This window comes from Quercus robur, chromosome 5, assembly GCF_932294415.1.
Source record: "Quercus robur chromosome 5, dhQueRobu3.1, whole genome shotgun sequence".
Classification (NCBI taxonomy): domain Eukaryota; kingdom Viridiplantae; phylum Streptophyta; class Magnoliopsida; order Fagales; family Fagaceae; genus Quercus; species Quercus robur.
This window is the reverse complement of record NC_065538.1, coordinates 80,918,868-80,931,433: the sequence shown is the minus strand read 5'-3', so window position 1 is coordinate 80,931,433 and position 12,566 is coordinate 80,918,868. Positions and strand designations below refer to the sequence as shown.

General features: G+C 36.9%; 1 protein-coding gene across 8 annotated transcripts in view; it reads left to right on the top strand.

Annotated features, from left to right (window-relative positions):
• The window catches only part of LOC126727320 (G-type lectin S-receptor-like serine/threonine-protein kinase RKS1), a 164,319-nt gene that overhangs the window by 49,666 nt on the left and 102,087 nt on the right, over positions 1-12,566 (top strand). The window lies entirely within an intron of this gene.

Genomic DNA, 12,566 nt, shown 5'->3' with positions numbered 1-12,566 from the left:
TTTTTTTTTTTTTGTGAATAATATGTTGTACATTTTTTCTAATTTGCACATTCTTGATCACTTTTTGATCAACCAATTTTTTTTTCTTTTTCAGATCACTTTGATCAACTCTCAATTGATCAAAAAATTCATAGGGACTTTCTATTTTTAGACCGACTCTTGATTGACCTTCAATCGATCGAAACTTGTCACAATAATAGCGTTGTCCCAAAATCGATTGAAACTCCAGATTCATATTTTGAATCCCCTTGGCTTTCATGGTTAGATCTCTTTCTCTCTCTCTCTCGTGTGGCTTGACTCCTTTTTCTCTTTCCCAAATCAATTAAGTTGGACTCCAAATCCTTCAGGGCTCCACATTCCTATCTTCTTGGACTATCCTTATGGCACATTGTGCATAGTGACCAAGCCATTCTTTAGTTTTTGGAGGCAATGACCCCCCCCCCCCCCCAAATTGTTTTTAAAAAATAATTATTAGTATACGCATATAGGGAATACAAATCTTTTATACCACCTTCTGAGTTCCACTTTATATTCCACCAATTACAACTTGTCATTTGCTTATTTATTTAATTTTTTTTCTATTTTGAACTTTGGCTATTTTATAAGGAAAGGCAAATAAATGTATGACATGTTGTAATTAGTGGAACATAAAATAGAATACATAAAATAGTACAAGAGATTTGTATTCCATGTATAGGTACTAATTTAGCAATTTAGTTCAATAAAATTACAGTTAAACCCCCTTAAAAATGGCAAACTCCAAAATAATAAGCCCAATAACAAAATCACCAATAGAAAAGTTACAAAAATTAGCCCAATCCATCAATTTTAACAAAATAAAAAAAGCCTAGCCCTTAAAAAAATTTGAAACAAAACTAATCTAAATTTAAATTTTCGGTCCTTCCATCAAATTCCCCCCCCCCCCCCCCCACCCCAAAAAAAACCCCTAATTGAGAGAGTGTGAGAGACGCTAAACTGAGAAAGGAGGCAGAGAGGTAGTGTTATTGCAGCATGTTAGGACATATGTGTTTCACTTGTTAGGAACATATGTCACTATTTTATGTAATTGGCTTATCCTTTGACAAAACGCACTTTACTTGTATTTGGCTAGATTTAAGATGTGTTTAAATACTTCAAGAAACCATGTTTCAAGATCAAGTGTTAAAACCTTCAAGTCTGTCCAAGAAAACAAGCTGATAGTGCAAATTCATCAAAACTCGACAGCTGCATCTATCGAGCTTAAGAAAGCTATTTAAAGCCCCGTGTGCTCGATACCTGCTTGACACCTCCTATCTGTCGGGGTTTAAGAATTTCAGAATTCTAATATGATTTTCTTGGGATCCGTGAATATGTCTTTGGGCTTTCTTTTCTTCTAGCCCTAGATATATAAAAGGATTGTTTTAAGGGCCGTCAAACAATTCACAAGTTGCAAAAGCATTGAGCAAACTATGTTTAAGCAAATTGTGACTAGAGACGAAGTTCTTACCCTAGTTCATCTCTTTCTCTTGAAAAAGTTGTTGTATATGTGCACCGTAGGGTTTTGTGACCAAGCATCTTCCTGATCTTCATCGTGTGGATGAACTGAAGAACTTTACAACCAACAATCTTCTTAGTTGGTGATTGAAGTCACGTACTGGGATTCGCACAATCTGTTAGTCACGTACTTGGGAGTCGTGCATTAGAAAGGGGAACTGTTACTACAGAACAAGTCCAATTAGGTATTGGGGTAAAGGTTCAACTGTAGGTTGGTAAGGTACTTGAGATTCCTTTACTTATAACTGCTTGTTGTGATAATAGTAGAGTTTCGGGAGTGGTGACCTGAAAATCACCCGGTGGGGTTTTTGCCATTAGGTTTTCCTAATTCGTAAACAAATCACCGTGTTATTTATTTTCCGCTGCATAATTAGTTTATTGGTGATTTGCTTGTGCTGCCACGCGTTTGCATGATAAATTGATTAATTAATAACTTGACTAATGAATTAATTAATTTCTATCACAATGGGTCATTCAGTCTGTGGCCTATCAAGTGGTATCAGAGTAGGCACACTCTGATTAGGGTTTAATTTTTGCTGTGTTGATCCATTGACCCTTGTTTGTATGGATAGAGGACAGTCATTAATCATACCTCTTTTATTTGATGGCAATAACTATGCATACTGGAAAGTACGCATGAGAGCTTTCTTGCAGTCTTTAGATGAGAAAGTGTGGCAAGCTATGGAGATAGGCTAGACTAAGCCTACAGAAGCGCCAGCCGATTGGGATGATGCCAAGATTAAGGCGTCAAACTTCAACAGTAAAGCATTGAATGCGTTGTTCAGTGTAGTCACCAATGAGTTCAAGAAGATATCCTCAACTGAAATTGCCAAAGAGGCTTGGACCATATTCCAGACAACCTATGAGGGTTCAAAGGCAGTCAAAGATTCAAAGTTTTAGAGGCTCACTACAAGCTTTGAAGAGATAAAAATGGATGAGGATGAGTCATTCGATGAGTTCTATGCCAAGCTAAAGGACATAGTGAACTCAGCCTTCAATCTTGGGGAAACCATTCCTGAACCCAAGATTGTAAGAAAGGTGCTTAGATCTCTACCCGAGAGATTACATGCCAAGATCACGGCAATAGAGGAATCAAAGGATATTGATAAGATTCCTTTAACTGAGCTGGTTGGAAACTTGCAGACCTACGAACTAGGATTAACAAGGATTGGCAAAAGGGGTAAAGGCAAGAGCATGGCACTAAAGGACAAGAGCAGTGAGACAGATGAGTCTTCTGATGATGAAGATTCCAAGATGAAGTCCTACATCACCAGGCAGTTCAAGAAGTTTATGAAGAACGCAAATGGAAAGGGTTTCGATAAGGACCGCAGGCAATCCAGCTATTCTCAGTTTAAAGGCCAAGACAAAGGGAAGAAGGATGCTAAGGAAGGTGGTTAGTACATTGTTCTCGCAGGACCTATTTGCTTTGGGTGTCAAGGTTTCGGTCACATGAAACATGAATGTCCTACATATCTTAAGAGCATTGGGAAGAGCAAGGCACTTGCTGTTACCTTGAGTGACACCGAGCCTGAGAATGATTTCAACAATGAGGATGACGGAATCTTAAATGCCTTCACTGCCACTATTAATCCTACTGATGGAATTATCAAAGATGTGGTTAGAGAAGAGGAATTAGTGGAATCTAACTTTGAAAAGATGGATGATCAAGATGACTTTCATACAGCCTATTCAAAACTGTACTAGCTCTCTAAGAAGCATGAGAAACTGTATAGGCTAACCACCAAGAAGCTCAGTGATGTGGAACTTGACCATGAGGAGCTTTCCACAAAGGTTGATGAGGCTAATCAGACTATTGGAGTATTGAGGTTTGAGAACAATTTCTTGGCTAAGAAGACCAAGAAGCTTGAAGCAGAGCTATTTCAAGTCAGAGCTTAATTGGAAAGAACTTCAAGCACAAAGCTTGATGAGATGCTCAGCATTCAGAAATCTGCTTCAGATTGAACAGGCTTAGGGTATGGTCTCTCTTCTTCTAATATTGCTTCTTCTAGTACTACTGTTTTTGTTCTTCTTGCTAATAATGCTAAAATTGAGAACTATGAGATTAAAATCGAATTAGCTAGTGAGAACATAGACAAGGATAAATCTATCTTAGGAGCACCCCCTAAGCTTGAGAAGAAAGATGTTAAAAACCCTAGGGCTAAGAAGGCTGACTCTCAAAAGCCTAAACAAAAGAAGCAGTATCTCTATCATCATTGTGGAGCTGCCAGTCATACTCGACCAAATTGCTACAAGTGGCTTGCCACTCAACAGAGTAACGACATGACAGCATCTGGAAATCAGAATCAGCTTCAATCCTCTCTTGGTCCCCGTGGAGATCTTTTCAAAGCCCTCATGTTCCTTTCGAACTTGAACGGTTTTAATTCTTCCCCCTCACCGTTGATTCAAGGGTATACTCAAAGGAAAAGTTCTTTTAGGGTGTGGAAGGAAAAGGGCTCCAATTGATTCTATCACTTTTCTCTTTTACTCTATCTCTTTTTGTTTTTGTGTGTGCATTACTTATGTGTTTTGCTTTCAAGTTTTGAGTCAATCTAGTTTTTATGCTTTGGTTGTTTAACATGTTTTTGTTTGGTTATGTTTTAGTTTTGCTTTGTTTTTGTTTTTCATATAAAAATAAATAAATAAATTGAAAAAAAAAATACAAAAACAGTGTGTGTTTTGTGTACATTGGTACTTGTGTACCTTGGATTGTTATTGAAACAAAGTCTTCTAAACTTTATATCATTTGTAGTTTAGATGAGCATCTCTATGCACAATGAAGCAAGTGAGTTTTGTGGCTATTGTTAGTGATGAGTAAGATTAAGTTATCTCTTGTACTTAACACTCGTATCACTCTTTTTGACGGGAAGGACTAAAAAATCCTAAGAGAAAGGCATTAATAATCATCTTACCATTGTTGCCTGCCAATCATAATATGACACCTGTATGCTTCGGCATAGCAAAAGTGCAGTGTCAATGACATTTGTGTGCTTAGGTATAGCAAAATTGGAATGTCAAATATCATTGGGTATTTCTTTTCTCTCTAATATGCCCATGCATGATATGCTTAAAAGAAAAAAAATATATATGCAAAAGAAAACTCAAAAGCAAAAAGATCAAAAGTGCTTTAAAAAAAATGATTGCAAGTGTGTTTTCTAGGAGATGTGGGAGTTATAGGATGTTCCTCGAAGGTGATAGTCCCCATCAAGTAGTTATGATTGTGTGTGAGTTAAAGTGTTTTTCTCATATCTCAAATCGTCATAACATGTATACACTTATGCAATCTTGCGATATTTTTCACACACAACATGCAATATTCTTTGCTATTCTTGATACATGTGCAGATACAATGTGATTTGGCCATCACAAGGTTTTACATGTGTTAATGTATGCTCACTAAACTGTCTTGATTTGTTTTTGAAATATAAAATTGGTTAGACTTGTTTAGTGTGTGTGTGTGTGTGTGTGTGTGTGTGTTTTTGAAGATCCATATGCTTAAAATTTTTATTGAGAGATGATTTTGAGAGCTTAATATGTTGATTGGATCATTGGTTGAGTTGCATGTTGGATTGTATTCATGTCTGTGTTTTTCACATCTCGAAAAAATGCTTTTAAAAAGCTAGCTCGACACCTCCTCGATACCTTGCTGTCTGTCAAGCTTTTTCAGGGTTTTCTTATCACAATCTCGACAGCTTCTCGACACCTGGTGGATCGATCGAGAATGTTTCTGCATCCTCGATAACATCTCGACACCTGGTGGATCGATCGAGAATTTTTCTGCCTCCTCGATAGCTTCTCGACACCTGGTGGATCGATTGAGCTTCTATTCTAGTATCTAATGATTTGTTCCTCGACACCTCCTCAATACCTGTATCTGTCGAAGACCATTTTTTTCGATACCTTCCTTGACAGATGTCTCGACACCTCTCAACACCTTCATCTGTCGAGATTTACTGATGCACTATTTAAGCTCCCTATGCGATTTGAAACTCATTTTGTTCAATCTCTTTCTGGATACTTCTCTGTTTTCTCTCCCAAACTATCTCATCTCACTCCAATCTTTGTTCCTCAAGGTTTCTTCAAGCTTTTTCAAGATTTTCTTCACTTGGTAAGCTTCTAATCCTTTCATATTCATGCATTTCATGTTTTGAAACCTAGGTTTTGGGGTTTTTGAAAAATTTTGGGGTTTTTCAAAATTGATGAGTTATTATTGAAATTTTGGGATGAGTTTTTACTTAAATGAGTTTCAAACCTCATACATTGCATCACATTAGCATTATAATAGTATTGTCATGCATTTAGATGTGTTCTATCTGTTTGTGTGCTGATAGGTTTGGATTGGGCTGAGCCCATGATGAAATTTCTTTTGCATGTCACATGTTCATGCATTTTCCATGCATACGTACTCTCTTTTCAATATACTTGTTATATTTGAAATTGCTTGGGATTTTTTTGATTGTCTTTCTTTTTCTCCCTCTCTTTCTGTTTACGTTAGTCGTGTTTATGGCACCTAAGCGTAAATCCACTCCAGCTCGGAACCCTCTTCGTTCTAGAGCTTCTTTATCCTCTAATCCTACTCTGTCTCATCGTGTACAACAACCTTAAGCGCACAAGCCTGGGTTGGGCCTTTCGGTTCCGTGATGATGATGCCTTCAAGGTATTCTCGGAGAACTTTTCTAGACGAGGCATTCATTCGGAACGCCAAGTCATTCTGTCAGACTTTGCCGACACCGACCTTCCCACTGTCATTCACAGTCGGGGATGGGAGTCACTGTGTGAAGTCCCAGTCACCTGTCCTCTCGTGCTTATCCAACATGCATCAGATTGATCATTCAGTACCTCTTTTCTTCACTCGCGTTTGAGGTACGCGCATTCCTATCACACCGCAACTTGTTGCGGATGTGCTTCGGGTCCCTAGGATAGAGTTTCCTGACTATCCTAGTTGTGAGCATTTGAGGACTGTGTCCAAGGATGAGCTCATGTCTGCTTTCTGTGAGCGCCTGTCTGTTTGGGGTAAGCATCAGTTTACACCATGTAGACCTTTTGCTAAAGGTTTTAGATTCATGAAAATGGTGATGACCTTTGTTTTGCATCCACTCTCTCACTACAACTCCATTAAAGAGCCTCGTGCTCGATTTTTGTTATCTCTTCTTGAGCATCTTACTATAGACTTCCCTTCTCATTTCATTCTGTCTATTATAGATGTTCATCTAAATTCGGTGTCCTGTGATAAGCTCATCTTTCCTTCCGCTATCATGAGGATCTTATGCCACTTTTCTGTTCCTTTTCCCTCTTCCAATCATTTCACTGTCATGTGTACCATAGATTACGCTACCGTTAAACGTAGCGAGGCCCAATTTCGGCTGAGGCAGTCGGATTCAGCAGCTCCTCTCTCCCATTCTGCTCCATCTACATCCGCTCCTTCCTCTTCTTCAGGCGATGTGACGTTAGGAGACATCATGGCGCAGCTACAACGCATGGATGCTCACTTAGATACATTCTCTATGGAGTTGTTTCAGGTGAATGTTTGTGTCGGTCGTATTGCATGGTGACAAGCGTCCATGGGTGGTTTTGCTTCTAAGGCTTCTCCTCCACCACTGTTTCCCGTGGCTTCTGATTCTGAGGATGAGGATGATGATGATGATGATGGTGATGATGATAATGCTTCTGATGATGCTGATGGAGATGCTATCTCTACCGATGAGATGTCTACTTGACACTCTTACCCTTTGTCACTCGTGACAAAAAATGGGAGTAGTTTTGGATATAAGAGTAGTCATTCTTAGGGGGAGAGTTAGTATAGGACCATTTTGTTAGGAGGAGTGTTGATATGTTTTAAGGGATGTAGTGAGGATAATATGAATCTTTTCTTTTCTTTCTTTTTAGATACATTATTCTTGTACACGAGGTCTTATGACCATTTATAGACATACATTGCACCTTACTCCTATTTATATTGATGTATGTATTTCTTTCACCTACCCCTTCATGTGTTGTTTCTTTTCTCCCTTTATGCACATGCTTCTTATTACTTGTATGCAATCTATTATTTCTGTTTCACACAAAGATGCCATGATGAGTTTTGTTTAAAGTGTTTCAAAAATACAAGTTGTCAAAGTCTACTTGTCATAAACTCTCTTCTTACAAAGTTTTTCAAGAGTTTGTGTTAGGATAGATTTTATTGTATTCAACAAGTGAATATGAGTTGAGTGATTTATGACTTCTCTCATATGTTCATTTGTTTGTTGTGGTTTTGTCACGGATTGCCAAAGGGGGAGATTGTTAGGACATATGTGTTTCACTTGTTAGGAACATATGTCACTATTTTATATAATTAGCTTATCCTTTGACAAAATGCACTTTACTTGTATTTGGGTAGATTTAGGATGTGTTTAAATATTTCAAGGAACCATGTTTCAAGATCAAGTGTTGAAGCCTTCAAGTCTGTCCAAGAAAACAAGCTGATAGTGCAAATTCATTAAAGCTCGACAGTTGGCTCGACAGTTGGCTCGACAGCTACATCTACCGAGCTTAAGAAAACTGTTCAAAGCCCCGTGTGCTCGACACCTGCTCAACGGCTGCTCAACACCTCCTATCTATCGAGGTTTAAGAATTTCAGAATTCTGATTTGATTTTCTTGGGATCTGTGAATATGTCTTTGGGCTTTCTTTTCTCCTAACCCTAAACATATAAAAGGATTGTTTTAAGGGCTGTCAAACAGTTCACAAGTTGCACAAGCATCGAGCAAACTCTGTTCAAGCAAATTGTAACCGAAGACGAAGTTCTTGCCTTATTTCATCTCTTTCTCTTGAAGAAGTTGCTGTGTACGTGCATCGTAGGGTTTTGTGACCAAGCATCTTCTTGATCTTCATTGTGTGGATGAACTGAAAAACTTTACAACCAACAATCTTCTTAGTTGGTGATTGAAGTCGCATACTGGGATCCATGCAATTGGTTAGTCATGTACTTGGGAGCCATGCATTGGAAAGTGGGAACTGTCACTACAGAACAAGTTCAATTGAGTATTGGGGTAAGGGTTTAACTGTAGGTTGGTAAGGTACTTGGGATTTCTTTACTTGTAACCGCTTGTTGTGAGAATAGTGGAGTTTCGGGAGTGGTGACCTGAAAATCACCTGGTGGGGTTTTTACCGTTAGGTTTTCCCCATTCGTAAACAAATCACCATGTTATTTATTTTCCGCTATATCAGTATATTGTCTTCAAGTTTAAGGTAAGTACTCAATTTCCCTCAAAGACTATATACTGATATAGGGAAAGTAACCTATCATAGAAACCACACTTATACAGTTCTCCAAAATGCAAATATGAAAAAAAAAAAAAAAAAAAAAAAAAAAAAAAAAAAAAAACTTGATGTATTAGACCGTGCTTCGTAACAAAACCTGTATTTAGCAAGTTGTTCAATGCAAATAAAAAAAAAAAAAAATCCAATAGGGAAAAAAGAAACCTGAAGATTCCCATATGTATTGGGATGCCTTGTGAGGATATTTTGTGTTCTAAATGTTTTTTAGATTTGTAAATACCCCCAAGTCATACAAAGGATATTGGGTAGACTGTAGAGGAGTACCCCCCCCCCCCCCCCCAATCCTATATTGCATCTCTTCTCATTATTGATGTATCATATAGTTAGTCTTACCAGAAAAAATTTGCTATAGTTTTTTCAAATAATAGTAATAAGTATATAAAGTCACAATAAATACATACGATTTTAGTCTTATTTTTTCACCAAAAGGTTATACATTTTCCTTCCAAAGAAAGGTAATTACAATAAAACAACAAAATGAAAAACTAAATATATATTAGTTGTAATAAAAATTAATACAAAATTTTAATTTATTTATTAGTATGTGAAGCCAGAATTTCGTTGGACTGGACTGTAGTTTATCTTCCATACAACCATTGTCTTGTAAAAATTAATAAAAATTACAAGACAACTAATAAAAATTAACACTAAAGTTAAATGCAAATACATATTTTGCAGCAAGAATTGTATCTTAAATGTAATACGGGACAAATAAGTGAATGACTGATAACTCAAGACATGGAGTGATGGAGGTACTAATCTATATGTGGAAGAAGAGAAGATGATAGGGCAAGTATCTCATGACAACCTATTGCTCCAAACTGCTATAATTTTGTGTCATACTACCAACGTAGTCCAATAATGTGGTAAAATTAAAACTGAGAAAAAGTAATAAACCTTGTTTTACATGAAAAGAAAACATACAATTAGATGAAAGGAACTAAAAGATCAACACAAAATGCTAATCCCCTACACAAGGACATGATGCACAAGCCCGTCACTTTCAAAATTTAATTAAGTATAATGTGGGGAAAGAGAAGGTATGATAATCTCTTACAGATGAATAATGAAGGTACATGAAAGAGAGAAAGAGGTCTTGGGACCAAAAACAATTAAAGAAAGATTGAACAAAGAGGAGACCCATGTAACCCACTTCATTGCCATACCTTGGTTTATACATGTTTGGGTCACCTAATCCAGCTTCTACAACCCAAAAATAAACTATCCTTTATTGGTTCATGTGTTCAGCCGAGAACCAAACAAATCATCCAAAGATAATCCAGTTGGTTTCACTTTTAGGCTAACCAATCTCAAGTCACAACTTACACCAATGGCAACAACCAATTACAAAATGAAAATGGAGGTAATGTCATTAGAAAATACAAAGCAGAATGAGAATAGAATATATCTTATAACCAAAAATTTCCATATCACACCCTCCTGAACACTGAAATTCTATCTGCAAAACACTTGTATCTGTTACATAGAAGTGTAAGATACAGGTTCCTTTGGACTTAGTTTTTTTTTTTTTTTTCAATTTTTGAAAATTGATTAAAAATAATTTATTTATATATAGATAAAATTGATTAACTACTCAAATTTATAAATTGAGTAGTTAATCGTAAATGGAAATGAAAATAAAGGCTTTTACATCAACCACTCCAATCCTATTAATTATTATAACCCCACCATCATTGTCTCAAGTGAGCCTATAGCCAGAACCACCATACCATCTACAACACCTCCGTCATCACCGCCTCTAAGGACACCACAATCACCAATACCATCAGTATTTCCCTCACTACTACAACCATCACTACTATGTCTATGTAAAATATTAATATTTTTTATTTGAGTCAAACAATATAAATTATTTTCAGAGTTGCAGCCAAATTCATCATTCCTTAAAAAAAGGTATATCTTCTGCCAATAGAAACACATCGATAAGTTTGTGTTATTCAATATTGTTCTTGGAAAGTAAAAGAATATTGAAGTTAAATCACTACTTCATTACTTGGAAAAGATATATAGAAGACGATCAATTTTTACATTTACCAAATAACAAACTTTACAAACACACAACGAACATAAACTAATCACACTCGAGAGAAAAATATCGATCAATCAATTATATTGAAAAATTAAATATAACTTGAGATAAACGCACAACAGGGAGTCTAGCAAGCAAACTACACACACAACAGACTATGCATCTTGCAAGTTGCAACACTGTAAAGAGTATTACCAACAAAGAGATATAGGTACAAACTACAACAACAGAGAAAGTACCAAAGAAAGAGTTAGCAACAATTGCTCCAATGACCGGAAGCAAGTTGGTGTTACCACTCACTACTATGTTTGAAATCTGAGCAGCATTTATGTTTTCCAAATTTAACACCTGAATCAGATATACAATCAGGTTCGATATCCATCCCCCGCCTCTAAGTGTGAAGCCTGCCGCCGCCCCTGCTTGATATAAATAGAAATAAGAAATATATTGATCCAAACAAATTCTGTGTGTGTTAGACATACAGAGAGAGAGAGGTTGACCAATGATGAATGGGAAGGTGATCCAACCACCACGTTTAGTACCGAAGCTTGATAATTGGGTTTCTCTACCATCCATATTGCTGATTAACTTTTGGTGCCAAGTGATGGTCTATTTATGCTACTTGTGAATGTTATATGCTAACTAACAAAACCGTATGAATAATTTTCAGATTTCTCTAGTACTAACCTACTGTGGACTTCTTAAACTTGGAAAATCAGCAATAAGAATAACCCAATGCACAATAATTAGAAAAAAATTAGTGGACAAAAAACTATCAAGGCTTCCACTATAGAGCAAGAACCCACTACCAAAATTACCCGATGATGCTTGCAAGCATTTGACTGGACCTTCATGGCCACTTATGACTTCAACTTTACTAGGCTTACCATAAGCTTCTCTTTTCCATATACCAATACTCTTATCAACAGAGCCACTACACAAAAACTCCCCCATTTGATAAATACATAGGATAGCCATTTGATGAGCTTTTGTCTCATTAACTAAAAGGTGACAAATTTAAATCTGTGAAAAAAACAAGGGCAACGTGATTGCCACAAATTGTCACACCTTGAGCTTTTTGTCAACTTTGCTTTGCTACATGATTGTCACACTATTTCTGGGTTTTCCCAACCTAAAAAATCCCCAAAAGAACTCCGAACGAACATACCCAAAAAAGCAGTGCTCCAATTAAATAACCCAGCAGTAACAAATTCAACACCCTAACAACCATCCACACCACAGCAAGAAATAGGCAGAAACAAACGTAGAAAGGGAAAAAAAAAAACCATCAAGCAAAAGAATAGAGTACAAAAGAAATTGGGATGTAGGGATACCTCAATTGAACCACCCAGCTTACATCAATATTTATATGGATGTGAGGAGAAGAAGGAAGACAGAGAGGTTGCCATTAGAAGCCAACACAAAAGCTGAAACCGTAGAATAGGAAGATGAAACCGTGAGTGAAATAGTAGAATAGAAGCTGAAACTGTGATAATCAAAAGGTGGGGAAGGGGAAGGAACTAAACCTGAAACGATGAAACAAAACGTGGGAGATAGGAAGAATCCGTGTAACAGAAGGGAATAGCATAAGTTGTAACCGTGAAAAGCAGTAAGGTTTGACAAAGGGAGTAAGTTGAAAAGGCTTTGGGTGTGGGCTTGAACTTTAT